At 41.7% G+C, this 20,905-nt stretch overlaps 1 protein-coding gene across 1 annotated transcript in view; it reads right to left on the bottom strand.

Annotated features, from left to right (window-relative positions):
• Positions 1-20,905, bottom strand: part of SLIT3 (slit guidance ligand 3) — a 592,453-nt gene that overhangs the window by 340,065 nt on the left and 231,483 nt on the right. The gene's annotated exons all lie outside the window — the stretch shown is intronic.

Here is a 20,905-nt window from a genome sequence, read left to right as displayed (position 1 = left end):
GGGAATGGAGAACATAGAGCCAGATTTGCCTGTTCCAAGATATGCGTTTGGATCTACTCGGCAACAAAGGATGAACTTGCTTTCTCTCTAGTCCCCACAGTTTCCAAGCCCTTAATAAGTGGACATTTCTATTGACTAATAATCATAATTGCTTTATTTTGATAATTGTTCATAATAATAACTATTATGATATATTTAACCCTCGTGTCAAGCACTAAACTATATACTAGGGTAGATGCAATTCAAGGATATCAGACACAATCCCTGTTCCACACAATGTTCACAGTTTAAGTAGGAGGGAGGACAGGTCTCTTAATCCCATCTATATCAAAGAGGAAACTGAAGCACCGATCACTTAAACAATTTGCTCAAGATCACACAACTGGTAAGTTGTGGAGCCAGGATTAGAAACGAGGTCTCCTGAATCCCAAACCCACGCTCATTCCACTAGGCCACACTGCTTCTCTAGTAGACAAGTAGAAAATAACAATCAATGCTCCCATGAGCCTGGAATCTCCATGCTTCCATCTGCTTTCTGTATCTTGTAAATTCATTCAGCTACAAACCAGAAACAGGAACATGAACATTATGGCAGGGTACCCTTCATGTCCCTAACTCTTGCTTGACTGTCTATTCCACTGATCCACTTCTGAATGATCACAATCAAGTTGTACCACTCTGAGAACAAATGCAGGCGCTAACAGATATCCCCACACCATGCATTAGAACATCTACTGTGTGTATAATGATTGCCCACTGTGTATCTAGAGCTTTTTCCAACCTGATACAATGGCTCCTCAGCGAAAAAAAATATATCTTCAATAAAACAGTCAATATCTGCAGTCCCCAGATTCGAGCCAGGTAACCTGCTCCAGGAGATGGATGATGAGAATGGAGAGCTCTTTGGTTTGGTAATTAAAACTGAAACACAATCCCTCATACTTGATCCCCAATTCCAGGGTTCAATTTTCAAAGTGTGTACCTGGGTGCTTATTAAAACACAAACCTGTCCCAAAGATCAAGTTTCTCTGAATCCAACAGCTGCTTGACCTCTTTCACTTAATCCTTTTCCTAGGTGAAGACTGAAACTGAATTAAATGTTTGCTAAATAGTTGGCCTACAGCAAGAGCTCCCACCCTCTGACCAATGGCTATAGCTATGGACCTTCAAACAACCAGATGAAATAGTCATGAGATTCCTAGGCAACCCTTGGCCTAGGGCTATTCACAGAGGAGTAGCATTCCTAGGTGTTTCCTAAATATATTTAGCTGGGATAGCAGGGGAAAGGTTTTGAGAAAATATTTATGAACAAAGTAGCCAAGTTGATCTGCTACTATACGATGATTGTATTTGGTACGTACTTACTATGTGTCAAGCACTGTTCTAAGCATTGGGATAGATGCAAGCTAATCTGGTTGGTCACAGTCCTTGTCCCACATGGAGCTGAAAGTCTTAATCCCCATTTTACAGATGAGGTAACTGAGGCCCAGAGAAGTGAAGTGACATCACTTCACACAGCAGAGTTGGGATTAGAAACCAGGTCTTTCTTACTCCCAGGCTTATGCTCTATGCATTAGGCCATATCTTGGGTGTTTTGATTAAGTTTTGTTCCTTAGGGTAGCCGATTGTTTTTAATGTCCACACAGCCATTCCTACTACCCTTGGGTGAAATCGCAACAGTGGCAGAACCTAGAGCAGAGAGGAAGCCAAACAGAGCTTGGGCTGGTTTGTGTGCCTCAGGGTCAGCTGGTAACTTAAGACAGATAGCAAAAGGAGAGGTGGAACATAATAGGATGTCCCATACTGATTAACAAGCAAGCAGGTACAAGCTACAAGCTTGCTGTTCCCTTCAGCTTTTCTACCAGGAAAGAATATACTGTGGGTAATCATTTTCAGGAGAGTTTGCAGTCATGTGTACAAGTGATATAATTCATTCATTCATTCAACCGTATTTATTGAGTGCTTACTGTGTGCAGAGCACTGTACTAAGGGCTCGGGAAGTACAATTCAGCAACAGATAAGAGACAATCCCTACCCAACAATGGGTTTCAATGGTGAAGCCCAAAAATTGCAAAATGCTGGGCAGAATGTTGGGCAAAGTCACCAGGAAGGCAGCCAATAACTTTCTCAATCAATCAAGAATATTTATTGGGTGCTGAGTTGGGCAGGACATTATTCAAAGTTCTTGGAGGAAGATACAGGAACCGACAAGCAAGCGTTAAAACACATCGGCCTTGATGTTCTAGTTGGAGGCAAGATTTTCTTAAGGTGCATACTTAGAACAACTCAGTCTTGCGTTCACCAGCAAGGCACGAACAGATGAGCGCACACCATGACTGGACACTCACTCCTAGCACTTGGGAGTCATGCCTTCAGAGTCTCCTATCACCTCTAGTGGGTTTTACAGAACCCACTAAGGTCAACAAAACCTCTTAGAACAAGAAAGGATTTATTGTCAACTCAGGGCCTTAGACCACTTCATCTAAGAGCCCTAAAGCAAGAAAAATGGCAACAAGCTTCAGTAAGCAAAATATCATACCCAAATATCACTTCCTAGAATTCGAGATGGGAACACTCTATGGAGGGACAAAGGACCTTATGTTAAACACTCATGATGGACACATTCCATAACAAAACTGCAACCATCAGTCTCCTTGAACAGAACCTCAAAATTCCAACAAACCATCTTCTCCTCTGCCTTGTCCTTTCCCCCACCTGCAAAAGACATTATGGGTCATCAGTTGAAATAGTTTTGGCCTGAAAATGTAGACCAGACTGATGTCATACCTTGAATAACCCAGCTAGGCTTAATGTAGAGCTGGAGACTCAAGGGTCCTAAGACCAGGCTGCTTTTTTCATCATTCACTATCCTGGAAAATGACAGTCCCTCAATCACCACTGCATATCTACCTTCTACAATTTCAGATTGGAAAGGAACCTCACCAGGATCAACTCCACACCACAGTCAGTCAATCGACCAATCTGTCAATCAGAGATCTTTATTTAATATAAAATGATCAGACTGTGCAAGTTATGTAGCAATAGCACCTGAGAACCAAAATACAAAACACGAGGGCCAAGACAGGAGAGAGAGAAGCAGCTTGGCCTAGGGGAGAGGTCATGGCACTGGTTCTAATTCCAGCTCTGCCACATGTCTGCTGTCACTTAACTTCTCTATGCCTCAGTTACCTCATCTGGAAAATGGGGATTAAGATAGTGAGCCCCATGTGGGATGTGGATTAAGCCCAACCTGACTGTCTTGTATCTATCCCAGCACTTGGTACAGTGCCTGGCACATAGTGAGTGCTTAATTATTTTTTAAAAAAGAAAAAAGGTCCAGCATCGTCTCCAGGCTCAGACATAAACTCTTACAGAAACCAAAGCAATGACCTTTGGAGTTAGGGAGATATGCTTAATACTTATAGCCACCTTATATGCAAAAAGCAAAAACAAAAAAACCTTCCCACACTTGCAGCATAAATCTTAAGTGGCAACAAAATGTTTATTAAAAGCCTTTTAACCTAACTAAATGGCCATAGAATCTATAGTAATGATAGGTGTTGGGGTAATACACTGACTCTGTAGCCTCATGAGAGACATGTGATATGTAGGGAAGCTATTTTGAAGATAAACCTTTTATAGAAGCTTTGACCATACTTCCAAAAATAATATGTAGAGGCAGAGTTTTAGGGGCACAAAGTGGTCATTCTCTAACCTAATGTCCCCTTTTGTGCTCTGCATCTCCATATGAAATTGGTTATGTGTATTTCTCACATAAAACAAAAACTTCTGAACATTGGCTTCAAGCCCTTCCATCAGCTGTCTCCTCCCTCTCATCTATCCACTCTCTTCCACTACACACCAGCTTGCTCCCTTCACTAAACTCACTAAACTAACCTTCGAACTATACCTCACGATGACTCTTCATTAAACTCAGTTTTGCCAAAACATGACACTTTTTCCTTTAAAGCCCTCTTTAAAAAAAAACAAAAACCCTAATTCCCCCTCACTGTAAATTTCTCTCCCATAGCTTAGTACTACTTAGTACTTGGTGCTTACTATTTAATCTTCATTTTACAGATGAGGAAAGAGGCTTAGAGAAGTTAGAAATGACTTGTCCAAGGTCACCCAGCAGGAAAGCAGTGGAATCGGGGTGAGAAACTAGGACTGCTGACTACCAGGCTCAAAGTGCTCAATGTTTAGTATTACTAAGTGAAAAAACACTACAAGAGGCAGGCTCTGACTAATCCTATCCTAAGCCACTTTATCATCTTGATTGCTTTGAGGTTTTTAAAATAATTCCCTATTTATTCTCTTCTCTTAAGAGAAGTAGCATGGCCTAGTGGAAAAAGCACAGTCTGGTAGTCAGGAAACCTGTCTCCAATCCTGGATCTGCCGCTTGCTTGCTGCATGATCATGGGCAAGTCACTTAACTTATCTGTGTCAGTGGTTTCTTTACGTGTAAAAGGGGGTTAAAATACCTGTTCTCCTTTCCCCTTACAGTCTAAGACTCATGTGGGACAGGGACTGCACTTAATCTGATTGCATTTTATCTACCCCAGTGCAGAGTACCGAGTTTGGCACATAGTTAACAAATATCACAATTACTATTATCATTCTCTTATTCTTTTATCGACTGAAAATCGATGGTAGAATGCTTGTCCCCTGCCCCAAAATAGTCTCACTCTATATATGATGCTGCTGCAGTCATTCTAGACACTGTCCCTTCCAGCTCACCCAGAGCCCACTTGCTTGCTTATGTTATTTCATCTCTCAGTGGTATCCTTGCCACTCTGTTGCCATGTCTCTCTCTTGCCAGGCAACTACACAGGATGTCTGATGTGGCTAGATGTGCACTTCTGGATCCTGTTCCAAAGAGAAAACAATGTCTCCCACGACGTTCTTTCTTCATCTGCTAGGGGGCCCAACAGTAGCGATTGAGTATGGCCAGACCTGCAGCCACTCACTCTGCAGTCTCTTGTTCACCTCTACCTCAGACCACAGGACTGCATTTCACAAAGTTTGGCAGTAGACTGAGAAGAAAGAAAATAGCACAATTCAATGGTACAGACATGGACTACTGTTTCTCTGGCCAATCTCCCTCAGTCGTGGACACCAGACAATCAGCAACTCCTTCTCCTTTGAGATGGTGGGCTAATTATTGGAGTCAGATAGTGGTATCCCATAATAATCATAATAATTGGGTGTGCAAGCATAAGAGAAGGGAAAGAGAAAACTATTACCCAATTGATAAGTTCAAAGTGATGGTCTAGCCAGACAATTCAAACAAAAAAAAGAATCCAACTGAAGTCTGAGTTAGGCTGTTAAATTCTTTATGTGTTGGACCACATCAACCATATAATTATTCAGTCACCTGCTTCACTTGGGCTGTGCTGATGGGACAGAAGACTAGGTTCTGATTCAAAATAATTCTATGAAACCCAGCATTTGTAGAGTATTTTTTATTGTTTCAAGATGTCCTAACATTAACAATCTTTTTTTGTAAGCATAATATTCCTGTAAAATAGGGGGAATCAGACATTATTATTTCCATTTTACAGGTTGCCAAGCCTTGTCCTAAGAGCTGGTGTAGGTAGGTACGTATAATATAATAAGACTGTATACAGTCCCACCCAACATGGGGCTCACAGTCTAAACTGGAGGGAGAACAAGTATTTAATCTCCATTTTACAGATGAGGAAACAGACCCAGTGAAGTTAGAAGTGACTGGCCCAAGGTCGCCCAGCAGGCAAGCGGTGGAATGGGGTGAGAACCTAGGACTGCTGACTACCAGGCCCGTGCTCTAGCAAATAGGCCACATCACCTTCCTCTTCAAGTCAGTCCAGATCATCATCATCATCTGTTAGGCCAAGTTCCAACTCATTCCTGTCATCAAAAGCCCGATTTGACAGCAGGAGCTTCTCTGCTCAGAAACTGACATCTGTAACAGAACATCAGTTCTGGGATCCAACAGTGAAGTCTTCTTGGCAAAACAATTCATACCGGTGAGTGAAGCCGGATGGGTTTTCTTGATAAGAGAAGGAATTCAGATGGTAGTGCCGGTCTCTTCATATGTGGCAGTTTAAAAGTTTCAGGGGAAAAAAATTTACAGAAAAGTGAGAAAACCTATAAAGCAGAGCTCCTTCTCCTGGACTTGGCATAAGGAATAGGTATCCAAGTTCCTCTCCTCCAGTCAACTCATACCAGATTCATGTCTGGAAAGCCCTGATGGATTCACCCAGAGACCCCCAGCAATGGAACCTACTGGAAATTACTCCAGACTTTCAGAAATTGTCTCAAATATTTATTGAGCCAAATCATTTCTCATTCCTTCCCTACCTGTCTGCCACACTATCCCAGAGAAGCTGAGATACGGAAATAGTTTGGTAGAGTAGCTGAGAGTCAGGATTTGTTCCTTGATGTGGAGGAGTGGAGCCAGTGGTGGGCTTTGAGAAGGGGAGAGAAGTGTGGCTTCATGGCTCCTAGGGGAAAAAAATCACACTTGTGGGGAGAGGAGCTCAAAAGACCAGACATCAGAGGGAGGATTCACTTCCTGAGTTCATGTGGCAACTTTCCTTCCATTTGGAAGAACCCAGTGGGATTCTTGGAACCAGATGTGGCTGTCCCAGAGCAGGTGCTGGTGTCTAATAAGCAATTAACCTGTTCATATTCTGCCACTCCCGTGTTTTTCTGTCTCGAGGGTATCGCGCTCTTGAAAACTCAAGTGTTACTAGGTTTTGAAAGGTGGGAAGCAGGGCTTGCATTTCTATTCTACACTTTTGGTAGAAACAGAGTGGCATCTCTCAGTCAAGGGTTCATATGGCTCTGTATTCATACTGCTAACTCACTGTGGCAAGAAGTATATCAGTCAGTCAGTCAATCAACCCATTGTATTTGTGTGCTTACTGTGAATAGAGCAGCAAAATAAACACTTGTACAGCTACGCACATTAGTGCTGTGAATCAATGGCATTTATTGAGTGCTTACTATATGCAGAGCACTGTATTAGTGGTTGTGATGAATGAAGTAAATGAATAAAACTCAGACATAAACCAATAAAAATAATTTCAGGAGACAGATTCTGCCAGGACCTGGTTCAGTTTTAAGAACTTTATAACGAGGAGTTCAAAACACTAATTGCCATCAAAAGTCTGGACCCCCTCCCAGGACACACAGGTTTAAAGAGGACCTATAAGTAAATCAGAGTAAGTCTCTGATTTCAGGATTTCCCTTAGTATTATTACTCCACATGATCGAAGAGCAAGTTGTAAATTTAATTTACTTCGATCATATTTATTGAGCACTTACTGTGTGCAGACCATTCATTCATTCAATCATATTTACTGAGCGCTTACTGGGTGCACACTACCGTACTACCGTACTCACACCTTGGGAGAGTGTAATACAACGAAGCCGGTAAAGATGTTCTCTGCCGACAATGAGCTTACAGTACTTCTAATCAGAGCTGGAGCTTTTTTTTTCTTTTTCAGCTAAGGTAACTCAAGTCTGAAGCCCAGCGAGGTATCTATCCCAAAACACTGGGAGTAGTGATCTCTCTTTCCAAGCTGTGAACTAGGAAAACAACTGTTGTGGCAATGGATTAGGAATCAGCTGAGTATCTGAGAGGCACGGCCTCTTCTCTGTTTCTCATAGCCATTTTTACACTTGTAAGGGGTTCTTTGTTAAAGCAATTTCCCAGTAATTGGACTATGACACCTCCTTGTCTAAGAGTCACAGTTGGGTCGGTGTTTTTGGGTCTAAGCGATGGGGGCAAAACATGTCAAGTCTTATAATCTGACAAGGTAGTCCCTGCTCATTGTTGCTCCCTTACTACCGATTTTTGAAATCTGATCTTCTTCCAGCTCCTGTTTCTTGTAGCCAACACAGGTGGGACCCTATAATTCTGGGACCCCATCAGGTACTGATTTTGGGTCCCTCTCCAAGACCCTATCACGTTGGTCAGGGTGCTCAGAACAGTTTTCCTTTAGGAGGCAAATCCTCTTGTTTTCCTGTTCTCATTCTTTCCTAAATCCCCTCTGCCTCAGTGAGTCGCCTCATCTTCTGAAGCACGTGGTGGCTAGAGTGCTCAAAGTGAGGTGGTGGTTCCAGTACTAATAATATTATTTATTGGGTGTCCACTGGGTGTAGTGTATTGAACTAAGTGCTTGGGAAGTACAAAACAGAAATGACACGTTCCTTGCCCCCAAGTGATTTACATATTAATGAGGGAAAGACAAAACATTATTTACATATAAAGCCACCAAAGTAAGTAAATGGATATACAATTCAACGGCAGAAGGGGTTAAGATGGGTATAAGGGCTGGAGATGACTGGTGGGGTTTGTAGGATTTAAGGCACTGGAATTAATCAGGGAAAGTTTGGTGGAGGAGGAGGGATTTTAGGAGGGCTATGAATTTAGGGAGAGTGGTAGCTTGTTTGATGTGGGGAGGGAGGGAGAGCCAAGCTGGGAGAACACATGGTTGACAACATGGAAGCGGGAGAGGTGACAGCGAGGGTTAGCTTGAGAAGAACAATGACAGTGAGACGGGAGAAGCAGATGAAGAGAGTGAAATGTAAACCAGGACATGCTGGTAGAGAAGCTGAGTGTGATCATTTGTTACTTGATTCAGGATTTGAAGAGAGGAGAGATGTGTGCCCAGTGATGTACCAAGATAAGGAACCATGAGGTCAGGGCTGAGACTGAGCTGAGGTCCTGTTCTGGAAGAATCAAAGCCAAAGCGGTGCTGATGAGGCTCCACCATGAAACAACAGACGACTCCAATGCTTCCCACCCCCACAGTTTGCAAATCATTAAAAAACGATTTGATGAATTTTACAGCAATACTGTCATTCTGTCACCATGGCAATGGCCCACCCCAAAAAATTCAGAAACAAATAATTCCTCCCTTTAGCTGCTGAGCAGTGACAAATGGGATTTCTGTTGGTTGTGGTTCTTCATTAACCCTCTATAAGGATTTATTCATTCTGCGGGATCCCCTAACTCTGAAGCTAGGGATTTGCTCAAAGACTCCTTAAATGCACAGCACAGACTCTGTGCTACGGTCACTGCCATCCGTAGCTTGGGCTACACTGACGTCAAAGGGAAAAGTCACTTACTCTTCCAAACCTCTACACACCAAGGCTTTTCTCTGGTTCTCATTTTTGCCTTCGAGTTCACCAGTCCCATGCAAGCCTGCTTTCCATCACCCACCAAGTATTTCATGCAAAGGATATTTATAGGCATGCTTTTCTGCTCCTCTATCCTGATTCTGGGCTGACTCCAAATAAAATAGCCTCATGTCAGTGGAGTCTTGGCAAATCTATAAGAATCAAGTAAGGGCAGTGGATCCCATAGTCTTTTCTTTTTCCAATAGAAAGAGCGGAAATAAAAAGTAATTGCACAAATAAACAAACCACCACACGGGCATAAAACAGGCTACCGCAAATGCCTCCCTCTTCCTGAGCTGTGCTCCAAAGTGGATTAGTTAGAGGAGAAAGAGTGTGTCAGTTATGTTGGGGAGTTTCCTTCCTTTCCTCTTTAGCTGTAGTCTTCCTTCTGGTTGTGAACTTAAATCAAACAGGAATTCAAGTTCAGACACAGACACATACCTTCCCCCTCAGCACTGACAGCAGTAGAAAACTCCAGATATTACTTTCAAGCCGTCAGAACATTCCTCTACTAGAATACAGAATGCCTGGCACCCAAACTAGCTCATTAATATTTAAACAAACAGGCATATTCATCAGGACACAGATGAACGTGGCCTACACCTCACCAGGATTATCTGGTTATTATCGTGCTCGTACGCTGTCGGTAATGGGCTATCGGTAATTTTTCTTCGTCACCAGAGTGGATGCCTTGATCCAGGCCAATCAAAAGGGGCTCTCAATCCGGCTCATTTTCATTCAACACTCCACTCCCAGCATTTAATTTGATTTCTTCTACCGTCTCTTTCATGTAATCAGCTTGGTTCAATTTGCTTGTATAAACAAGAGGCCAAAGCAGGGGACTATGCTTGTGATGACGGCTCAGCCTTTTATACATTATCCTTGCGCTGTTTCCTGACTCTTTTCAATAGATCCAGACTTTGGAAAGAGTTATATTAAACAGTTTGACTCCAAACCTAAACAGCCCCTGAAGCATTAGCGGTTCAAAGATCTCTTGGCCCATTTATGAAAAGCCATTGATCTGGGAAGGAGGTGTTACTAGACTTAAAATCCAGCAAGAAAGGTCCTAGCCTGGCAGGAGGCAGAATGGTTTTCATTAAAGAGCTGTCCTTTATCTTGTCACATTACTGACCTCGCTCTGGTGAGCACGGGACTACTTCCCTTTATGGCTGAGGTGTTGTGAGAGGAAGCCAGGAGAAGACAATGCTCATTTTCCAGGGGAAATGGCTGAGAAGAAGTGCCATTGTCTGATGCAGAAAGTGAGAGAGGCTGAGCAATAAATAATGTCCATATCAATTACTGAATGATTTCAAAAGTCCCTGTGAAGTCTACCAATGTCATGGAGAAAGAGTGATGGCCTTTTACAAAAAGAACTCCCCCAAACACTTATATAGTATTTCCCAAAGTTGGATCCAATGTAGTAGCTGTGTCTGGGGGGCAGAATAAGAGCTGATGGAGAGGTTTAAATGGTATTTGTTAAGCACTTATTATGCGCCAGGCATTGTACTAAGCGCTGGGGTGGATATAAGCAAATTTGGTTGGACACAATCCCTGTCCTACCTGGGGCTCACAGCCTCAATTCCCATTTTACAGATGAGGTAACTGAGGCACAGAGAAGTGAAGTGACATACCCAAAATGACACAGCAACAAGGGGTGGAGCTGAGATTAGAACCCATGACCTCTGACTCCCAGGTCTATGCTATATCCACTATGCCATGCTACGAGATTCTACAAAGAAATTATAACTGTTGGATTAGAAAGTTTCAACAGTTGTTTGCAGCGTGGGAGCAGGCTCCAGGAGCATCAAGAGTTGAAATACATATAAAATTGGAAAGGGAGGTTTGTGCACTTACAGACCAAGAAAAAGGCTTGGGAACCTAAGCCAAAATTGCTATAAAATAGTCTCCAATCACTTGGTAAAGGTCATATTTGATGACTCTGGGTTAAGGAAGACTTTTAAAGCTCTGGTGTTTCAATCTGAATGAGATGACCCATGCACTGGATTTACAGAGTGCTTAGATTGCTGAGCATAAACAGGTATGGCAAATGTAAAAGCAGAATTGTAGTACTATGCGCTAAGATAACACTTTTCAAACATGCATTTTAAAGCACTCTAAAGTTCTGTGAGCAATTTTATGAATAGGGAAACAGAAAGGAAAAAATGAAGTTTATTTAACTAATGATTACCTAAAGCCTTTCAGCAATTTCCCTGAGCAGCATGGTTCGGATTCTAAAAACCTTTGATATTCAGCCTTGTGTTTGAAACTAGATGGAACTAGATCCACAATCCAGTTCTTTAATTATGAAAACAAGATGAAAATAGTCAAAGGGAAGTGGAAAATGATACATTTCAATACTGTTCATCCTAATAGCAATCAGAAAAATGTTTAGCATGGGGAGGGGGGAAATACATAATTCCACTGGAATCCACTGTGATTTTGGTTTAATTAGCACCCATACATTCTCATCAACAAAGCCACCTTAATCCAACTAATCCTAATCTTTTAATCAAAACAAATTCCCCTGAGTACATCAGGTGTCTTTCAACACTTCCTGCCCAGCCCAATGCTCATCGGGAATGTACTGTAATCAGAACTTTGATGAATCCCTTCTAGGCAGGAGAATAAAAGCTTATTTTAAAGTTGAATTTGTCTTTTGGCCAGTCCTTTAACAGAGGCCAGCAAGGCATAAATCACAGGTTAGATCATCCATTCCACCTAGAGACCACACAAAGGGTTAGGAAAACTCACCTGCTTGCTTTCATTTGAACCTCTGACCTTTCGTCATCAAGCCCCATGTCAGCTTTCTCCAATGCAGTTTAGACCAACTTACACATCTCCTACCTAACTCAGGGCAGTTAAGGACCAACATGGACCAATTCTCTCTCTGCATGGACCTGAAGGCACTGATTCCTTGGGAATTCTTAATGATACAAAAACACCTCACAACCACCATCCTCCCATCCTAATATTTTCTTAAACTTCTCCTCTAGTCTTTCCCCTCTGCCTTCAAACAAGCTCTATCCTAATCCTTCTTGACCACTCCTTCTCAGTCTCCTTTGCTGTCTCCTCCGCCTCCCATCCCCCTTTAACTGTGGATGCTGCAAGCAACTTTGTTCTGGGTACTCTACTCTTCTCCCTCTCCACCGATTCTCCTGAAGAGCTTCTACATGCTTTCAGCTACTTCTCCTGATCCCTGCCTGGAAGATTTCCAAAATTCTTCTTCAATATTTCCACAGAATGGCCTCTCCCTCTCCCTCTTCAATACTTACAGACACTATTCTGGCTCAGTCTTCATCATCTCAAGGCTGACTGACTGGAACAGCTACCCTACAAGCCTCCTTGCCTCCAGACCCTCTTCAGTCTATCCTATTACCTGCAACTGCTCTGATCAATGTCTCAAAATGCCTTTCAGAAAACATGACCCGCCTCCTCCAATGGCTACTCATTTATATTTATACTAAACAAAAACTCCCAGTCATCGACGGAGTTCAAGGTCACCATGAGCTGTTTCTTGGTTTCCTAATCCCTCCTTGTCCTGCTCCACACAACCCTTACTTTTTGCTCCTTCCAAGCTAACTTTCAAACGATACTTTATTCAAAATTCTCCCTTGCCCAGTGTACTGCTCAATCCTTTCACCCTCTATGGAACTCTTTCTCCTCCTTAAATTCAGCAAAACACATCCCTCCCTTCCTTCAAAGTGCTCCTAAAAAGCTTTCTCCTCCAGGAAACATCCTCTGATTAATCTCTACCTTCATGGTACCATCACCAGGCAATCAATCAGTCAGTGATATTTGTTGAGCCCTGTTTATGTGCAGAGAACTGTACAAAGTGCTTGGGAAAATACAATACAATAATGTGGGAAGATGTGATCCCTGTTGACAAGGAGCTTTATATTCCTACCAACCACTTAAGCACTCAGGTACATGTCTTTTTATTTAATAATTTGATTAACTACTTTCCTTTTATACTATGCACCTATGCTTTTATCTATTGTATGTTTGTAATTTGCATCCACTTCTCTCCCACCTAGATGGTACTCTTCTTGAGGGCAGGGACCCTATCTTTTCTTCTATTGCTCGGGGAGATAATGAAGAATGCTGGAGTTAACATTCTCTGATTCATTTAGCAGGTGGAAGCTGCTGGGGACCAAAATCAAATTCCATAACTAAATTATTCTGTTTCTTTAAACTAATTTCATTGGTTACATTAGAGGGTTTTTTTTTAAAAAAAATGCTTACTTCAATATTTGCATTCTAAAAGTACCTTTTAAGTATTTAAATACCCTAATCAGTGTTTTTTTAATATTTTAAATGAAAGTAATTCAGTGTCTTTCCTATATTGAATTTCCACCTTCTATAGCAAAATGCATTTGTTTTCATCTTTAAGTACATAAAGCACACTGAAAAAAATCACATTCTTTAAGTAAGAATACACCATGGCTGAAAGATGGAGCAGTCATAAATAAAGTCTGCATTTTCAAGCTGAACATATATGGAGTGCCAAAACTATGAACTCTGACTTCTGATCCCCTTTAGACTGTAAGCTTACTGTGGGCAGGGAACGTGTCTACCAACTTTGTTGTACTGTACTCTGTACTGTACAGAGCTCTGCACATGGGAAGTACTCAATGTATATCATTGATTAATTCAAATCAAAACCTGGGAGTTATATGGGAAGAGGATAAATAAAAAAGGTTGACTGACTTTCATGGCATTGGCATACAAGTCATTTTACTACTTCCAGGTTCCTATATACTCTCCAGGATCATCCTTGGCTGGAGGGTGGGGACTAGGATGTATTGGGGAGGGAGAAGCTGCAAATTTCCTGGTCAAGAAATAAATAAGAAGCAACAGAAGTTATCCAATATGCTAAAGAAAAAGTCACCTGCCTCCTTTCCTCTGAGTGGAGGGACAACAGAGCCATAGAAAAACAAACCAACCATCTCCAAGGAGAGGACAGGACAAGGGGAAGGCCCTTTTATGTAAAGTCCAGGATACCTTCTTCCCTGTTCCAAGTTTCAATCCTCTCTTTCCTAAAAGCAACTCTTCTGCTCCAGAATACATTTAGCCTCTCCATGGGGCTTGATGCTGCAAACAAATGAAGTTTGGAGGGTAAATCATGAAATGTTCCATATGATTTACTCATTGCCACATGCCACAAGAAGAAGCAGGCATAAACTCCAACATCTCTCTCTCTTTCTCCCTTTACTGGTCCAGTAATTCCAGTTAGATTTAAACAGGATAAACAAACAAAAATTGGGGTGTCCACTTTCTGGACATGTTTGGGTATGTTTCAATACACCTAAAACAATCCCTAAATAAATCTTTAGCCTATCATGTACAGACTTAAAAAGGGTGAGAACTTGAAATGAGACAAACTCTTCATGTAGAAAATGTTACTTCATAGTTGATTGAGAAGCATGAAATCTGATATTTTTCAAGCCAAAGAAAATTTAGTAAAAATCTGCCTCTCTCTCCTATATAAAGAACATCTAAACACACAGCATTTAATTTCCGAATAGGAAATGTCCTTTTTAACTGAAATGTTAAGGGGGATTAGAGACACGATGGGTTGAAACTCAATCCTTAGCTTTTTCACTGTTAGACGTCCTTTTTTTGGCATCATTATTGAAACACAGAAAAATCAGAGTCTTATGCAAATAAGAGTCAATAGCAACATGGATCGATAAATCAAGAGCCAGACCTGGAGTCATAATAACATAGAAGTCAAAATTTCTAAACAAATGTGGCCTACAGACATTGAGGAATTTCACTCGGTACACAACTGCAATGAATGTGGCTTACAGATATTTAAGGATTTTACTAAGTACATAGTTGGAGAAACCTGCTCCCAGAGTGAAGAGTAGAGCTTTAGATTTCTGTTTGCCATATTCAGGAATGTAAGGATGGGTCACAAAAAATGCTGGCAATCTTCACTTTGGGAGGACTAGCTGATCTGATAATCTTGTATGTACCCCCAGCACTGACAGGGTAAGTGCTTAATGAATGCCATAAAAGTAAATTATTATGAAGACACTGCCTCCTCTCCTACATCCTATCCCTCTCAGCCCCATAAACCGGCAACCTTTTAGGAGGGCAGTGGGTTGCTGGTTAGTAAAAATCAATTCACCCAAAAAATTACAGAGCAATTTTGCCTGGGAGAACCAAGAACCTGGAGGGTCCTGGAAGAATTTTTGGAAGGATAGAAGTTTAGTAAATTTGGTTCAGGTTAAAAATAAGATTAAATAATCTGATATTATAGTCTCCAACTTCAAATGAGAAAAAACTCTTCAAAATTGAGTCATTTAGGTCTGAGTACCTCTGCTCACATGATATGTGAAATGGCATTCTTTATGATTTGCTCTGCTGGTGGAGACTTCAAAGCGACACCTGAATGGCAGAGGACAATGAAAAGAACTATGTCCTGTTCTTCTCTGCAGTCTGATACATCATTCAACCTTGACTACCTAAAGACAAGGAGACACCAAGAGACCATCGAACTAGAAAAGAAACCTGAACCCTAGTTAGAAGCCTGGAAGGGGCAGGGTAAAGAGAGAAGGAGATAAGGTTTCAGCCAGATGAGAGAGTTAGCATTTAGACATCCTGAGTTCGAATTCCAGCTCAGCCACTTGTCTGCTGCTTGCCCTTGGGCAAATTACTCAACTTCAGTGGGCCTCGGTTATCTCATCTGCAAAATGGGGATTCAAGCTGTGAGCCCCATGTTTGGCACAGAGTAAGCACTTAACAAATACCATCATCATCATATGGTCCGTGTTCAACCTAATCATTCTGAATCTACTCCAGAGCTTAGTACAGAGCCTGGCATATAGTAAGCGCTAAACAAATACCATAAAAAACCCCAGGAAAACTCATGGATCACAGCAGTTATGCTATATATGCTAATGCTATAAAAAAGCAGTGGGCCCAGTTCCTCTCCCACCAATTTAATTTGAAAGCCGGACTGTGTAGCTTTTAGGCTGTTGCCAGCTGCCTCCAGATGTGCTTGCTTAAGGACGAGCCATCAATGGCTAAGGAAAGGCAGTAATTTGGGGCCCTCGCGTCAAGACACCACAGCACACTAAACCCTCCAGTTTTACACTGCCAGATTAACTATTCTGGGGAGGTTCCCAAAAGCTGTCATTTCTACATCTGAATGTGTGAGAATAGGAACTGTGGCTGTTATCTTAGCTTTCATTACATTGCCAGGTTCCTCCACCCTCTCACCGGCAGAGTCGAACATCTCCGCATTAGAAGCGGAAGGGCTGGGAGATTTGGCATGGTGAGACAAGATCTAAGCCTCGGCTCGACCTCACAAGGCACCGATCATTGACACCAATCAGGGTTTCATTCCTCCATCTGTAAAATGAGGGAAAGGGTCCCCCTGGACCCTGTCTCCTCCTCCTCCTGCACTAGGAAGGGTGAAAAGAAATGAAAACTACAATTAGGGGCTTAGGGATCCCTGGGAGAAAGTGCTAGCTCACTAACCCATCTGGACAGATGAGTGATGGTGAGATGGAGCCTTCGTTAGTTACTTCTAAGTCCCCAGAGAATATCTTAGTTCAGGGCCCAAAACCAACACTAGATTTTCATTTACAACGGGAAAGACACCCAAAAATCATTGGATTGGGTTAGACAAATTCAGATGCTTGACATGGGTGGAGTGGTGACTCATTCCTAATTGGGTTGGACCAATTCTGGCATTATTTCCTGATAAGTAGACTCAGCCTACGATGGAATGTATTTAAGTTTGTTCAGAGGAGAAGAAATAAGAAAAAGAACTGTGTGAATACCACCATCACATCCGTGTGAGGTATTATCACCGCCATGACCTTCCCCGAACCCTTTTCAAGAGACTAATTTTTAATTTCATTCCACTAAATTAGGTATATAAAGAAAATGCCAACTAATTTACGGCAGCGGCACAGATTTTTTTTCATACAGTTCTGGCTTAATGTTTTTTAACCATGTAATGCAATTCCTTCTGAATACCCTCTATGTTTAGATCCATTTCCAGGATGCATTGCAACAGGACAAGTGCAATCATGACCTGTCAGTTCTGCTTAGGACCCCCCTCCCTCCACACAGTTCCCTTTTGCTTGTTTACACAGCTTTACTCTTCCTGTATATTGCTTTAATAAAGCATTTCTCTTTCTAGATGAAATTGCTGATCTTTATTTATCCCAGAGTGAAGGGAATGCACCATTCTAGAAGACTAACTGAAAACTTGATAAATAGCCTACAGATCTCTTGAAGGAGAAATGATATTTTAGGAAGCAGTTGCAACTAGACCATTGGAGATGTTTTGCATACTTAGAGATTCAAACGGGAGGTGGAGGTTGCCACTCCAAGCTAAAGCCCTTCTCCCCCTCATCCTTGAAGACTTAATTTCCTGTTCTCTTTGGGAGACAGACAGATGAATATTTAGTAGAGAACATGATTGTGATTAAGCTTCCAACTGCATCTTCATCTGGATTCCAGCTGGTTTAGCATCTCAATTACTCCTCCATCCCCCTGTGGGAGAATCTTATTGATGTATTGAGCTTAAAATGATGGAGTTGGATTAAAAATCACCAAAGACCCTCCAAAACTTCTGACCTCAATCAATTATCCCTTAATAAAGGTCTTGTGCATAAGTATGATGCCTGAAGCATGTCACCAACAGCCAGACTGCAGTTGATTAGCTAACCTTGAAGAGCAGAAGGGTTTCCTGTAGAGAGCACCTTTTCCCTCCTTTAAATGATTAATATATTAATGCTGGGGGGAGAGTCTCAAGTACAGGTGGTGTTATCTATCTGTGATCTGTAGAGAAACTCTTGCCCAGTTCACCGGCCAGCCTGATCTTAGGCTTTACAAAACAGATTTCCAGTGGCAACAAGTGCATGCATCACGTTGGCCAACAGTGTTTTCGGGAACAGACTGAAGAAGTACAGCATTTGAGGAATTGGGAAAGTACATCTGAAGCAAGACGTATGTAATCGCTGCCCTCCTGAAACTTACATTCTAATAGGGTGGACAGATGGATGCAAATAATTTGCAAATAGTGGGAGCAGGAGGAACACTGAGGATGAAATAGGGAATAATACAAATGTACCGGGAAGTTCTTAGTTTGTGAAGAAATGGTCACAGCCCTTGGGACTGCCACAGTCTCTCATGCCCAAGTCGTTGTCTCCCAAGTGCTTAGTACAGTGCTCTGCACACGGTAACCACTAACTGTGAAGTTGGAAGAGAGGACTGCATATATGCACGTTACATCCGTCACAGCACGTGTACTATAATGCAAGTCCCTTCAAGCAGTAACTGACAAGAACGTAGGCCCTGCATTAGTGGTGAACTGAAAGTATGGCTTTCTTTCATTTATGACTGATGGGAAGATTCTATCCATGTGTGTGCGGGTGACAGAATAGATCAACATGAGACCAACATACCGCTCTGCACTGTTTGCCATGCTGGCCTTTTTGATCTGCTTTTCTACCTCTTTGTCTATCAGTGAGCTGTTGCATGGCATACTGCCTAAATAGCAGAATCTGGGGATGCTTTAAGTTCTGTTTTGCTGACTAAAAAACTTGGCTGAGCGAAGCATTTGGCAAAAGTTAGGGGTTGACTTCAGCACTCTAAGTCCTTTTAATTCAGAGCTCCTTGAGGGGAAGGAATGTGTCTACCATCTCTATTGTACTGTTCCCTTCCATGCATCTAGTGCAGTACTCAGCACATGGGTAAGTACTCAATAAATACCACTGACCGAATAATTGTAACATGATTCCCTCCATAACTAAAGTTAAAAGTATTGTAGGGTTAGGATGTCATCTGATGTTCAGGGACGTTTGCAGATGGTCCCAATAAATGTGTCTTCTGTAGTAAGAACATCCAAGCCTCAAAACTAAAGAGGAGTTTGAACAACACAACAGCCTTCTAGACTTTTAACTTGTCACTTCACCCTGTTTTGTAGGCTGCTGAAAGCCATGTTGACCTCTGTATTCTGGTTCCGTCTCTCCATTTAGCCATATTCTTTAGATAGAATCTAAAGATACTATCCTTAGATAGTGTAGTACATAGATGGAAGAATTTGATGATAGCTTTATGTCCTCTACTAACAAGGAAAATGTTACCACCTAGATGCAAAACTTAAATAATAAAAGTCAGAGTTCCACAGTGCCACTATGTCCCAGGCTTCCTGAAAACCGTTAAAGCCTTTAGAATTTTCTGTGCTGATCATTCACTTACTCTTCTCAGCCTCAGAAGACTTCTGAAACCTAGACTCTACCGCAACATCTTTATGCTCCCATCCCTGGCCCACAGTGGTCAGTACACAGGGCTGGTCTGCCAGAGAGTAGTGAAAATCAGGGACTAAAAGAACAATATCAAAGCCATAGGTTCCATTTCCCCAATCCGCTTAAATCTTTTCATGCCCCTATCATAATTAGTTTAATTTCTTCCAGCTTTTAGGCCTTTGAAAATAAGTCTGTTTTTCTTCTATGCCTTTTTAAATTTTAGACTCTAATCTCATTGTGGGTAAGGATCATGTCTACTAACTCTGTTATATTGTCCTCTCCCAAGTGCTTAGTACAGTAAGTGCTCGATAAATACCATCGATTGATTTTTAACAGAGATGCATATATTTAAGGTGTATTAGTCCCCTACCATCCACAGTCCATAATCCACACTCTCTCATGCCCAGCAGAACTCATGACCATTATGGGCAGGGAAGGTGTCTGTTTACTGTTCTATTGTACTCTCCTAAGCTCACAGTACAGTGCTTGGCACACAGTAAGCTCTCAATAAATATGATTGACTAACTGACCCCCTCCAGTAAGTCAATGCAAATTGTCCCCTGGGCAGGTCTGATGTCAGCAATTATGGAATGTATGAAAAGAGCTCCCAAAAACTGTGGATCTGAAGTCAACCTCAACAGTAATCTGTACTTATCATTTCCCAAAACATACAGTTGTCCCAAGGCTCTGCTATCAAGGCAGTACCTTGGGTACCTCAACATCTGATCTACAAAGGAGGTGGAACCTAGGCAGAAATGACTTCGTTCTGTCACAAAGGAAAGGAAAAATATAGATAAAGCAATGATGATACCAAGTGGCAAACCAGGATGGACCACTTGTCTGAAAAATCTGGGGAAATTCACAAACCTTACGGAATCATGTTGCAAGATAATCACTATGAAGAAAGCCCAAAAGCCTAGAATACCTTCCCCATTATGAAGTAGCTTAAAACAATTCCCTCTACACATTAAAAAATCCTCAGAAGCTAGAGGAGGTTGAAACAGTAGCCTGGAGCACTGAAAACTCATGAAAAATTAATTCAACCCTCAAAGTCAGGACCAGTAAGGCCTGCTCTACATAACAAAAAGTTCTCAGTTGCATTATTAAAAACATTGCTTTGGAGCGATCAATTAATTTCAAAGGCTCGACTCTATGCATTAGACGTTATCAAAGACAGATGTGCTAAAAGGATCTTTTCTATCAAATCCTGTGCCCATCTGCTGTACCAGGGTAATAAGTGCCATCCCTATTACCAGTTTGAGTACTTTTGTTTTCATTCTATTCTTAACATTTTGTGAGATTGCTTATAAAAGCTCAGCGGAGAGCAAGCGTGGGGATATCAGATCAAGCTAGGATATGGTAATACTGTCACCAGGAGCACCTGAATTACCTTTACAGAACCTCCAAAGTCAGCTTCTAAGAGTAAATGCTTAGCTAATTCAACCTTTGAAAATCCTAATCACACT

The sequence above is a fragment of the Ornithorhynchus anatinus genome, chromosome X1 (assembly GCF_004115215.2).
Source record: "Ornithorhynchus anatinus isolate Pmale09 chromosome X1, mOrnAna1.pri.v4, whole genome shotgun sequence".
Classification (NCBI taxonomy): domain Eukaryota; kingdom Metazoa; phylum Chordata; class Mammalia; order Monotremata; family Ornithorhynchidae; genus Ornithorhynchus; species Ornithorhynchus anatinus.
The sequence above is the reverse complement of the archived record's forward strand: the minus strand, read 5'-3'. Positions and strand labels throughout refer to the sequence as shown.